Here is a 1,276-nt window from a genome sequence, read left to right on the forward strand (position 1 = left end):
TATATTTAAACCTTAGAATTATGAAAATCCTAAGACTCATGATCTTTTTAAGAGTAAATTATTATGAAATAACTAAGAAAAAAGAAAAAAAATGGGAGTATATATTAGTTTCTATGGAAAAACGATAATGTGGCTTAAAGAGAAAATTAAAAATTAACCTAATAATAAAAAGGTGAACTTCTATGCATATATAATAACGAATAGACTTATATTTCAATTTTAAATAGATATCTGAAAAAAAGATGGCAATAACTTGAATATAAACAAAAGTAAAATTTTACAGTTGAAGAAAAGCTTTGAACATATTATTAGTACTAAAATGTGATATAAGAGTAAATAGAAATAAAACAGATAGTTATAAATCTACATGGTATATAAATTTACATTAAAAATGATTTTATGCCTAAAAATTGAATATTTAAATTTATATGCAACGATTATACCCTAAAAAAATATAATTTGTAAAAACTTGTTCTGCTTGTAATGTTTTTTAAAGTTTCAAATTCCCTAAATTCTTATATCTAATATTTACTTATATTTTAGCGAATGAACCTTTTTTATGGGCGTAATAACCCGGCTTTTTATCTTTCTAGACGTTTTTACGACGATATAGGATTCTATTTCATGCGATTTAATACAAAATTAAATTCCATATACGTTTTATTAATTTGGAATGTATTATTATATCGGTCTTTATAAATTTATGGGGCGTGAACTTAAATATTAGCTTAAATAACCAATTAATATGCATAATATTGTATATTATGGAAAACGATAAATTTTTAATATATTTTCGAACCTTTATCTTTATCTTGCTACGCAAAAAAAAAATGTATTTGCGCTTTTTATTTTCTAGGAAATCTAATTCTTTAAAGAAGTAAAGTGTATTTAACCATCTATTGACTTTTAATTTTATTATGGATTAATGTATAGTTTTTGATTTTGATAATTTTTTTATAAAACACAAAACATAGCATATAAATAGTCTTAAATTATTATACGCGTAAATAGATTTTATATTTGATCTTAACTCAGATTTCTACACATAATTTTTCTTCTCGTATATTTAATAATAATTACGGATTGCTTAAATCTAATGAATGAAAGATTATATAATCAATAAAAATACTAATATAAGTAATAGTTTAACAAACTATAAATCTAGCGGCATTTTATAAATACACCTAGCAAAAAATGAAAAATTTATATGATGCGAATAAATTACTTAAATTTATAAAATATGAACTATAATAACTGTTTTAAATGTTAATTATTA

Source organism: Rhyacophila brunnea, unplaced genomic scaffold (genome assembly GCF_057557595.1).
Source record: "Rhyacophila brunnea isolate RB1 unplaced genomic scaffold, BYU_Rbru_1.0 scaffold_80, whole genome shotgun sequence".
In the NCBI taxonomy this organism is placed as follows: domain Eukaryota; kingdom Metazoa; phylum Arthropoda; class Insecta; order Trichoptera; family Rhyacophilidae; genus Rhyacophila; species Rhyacophila brunnea.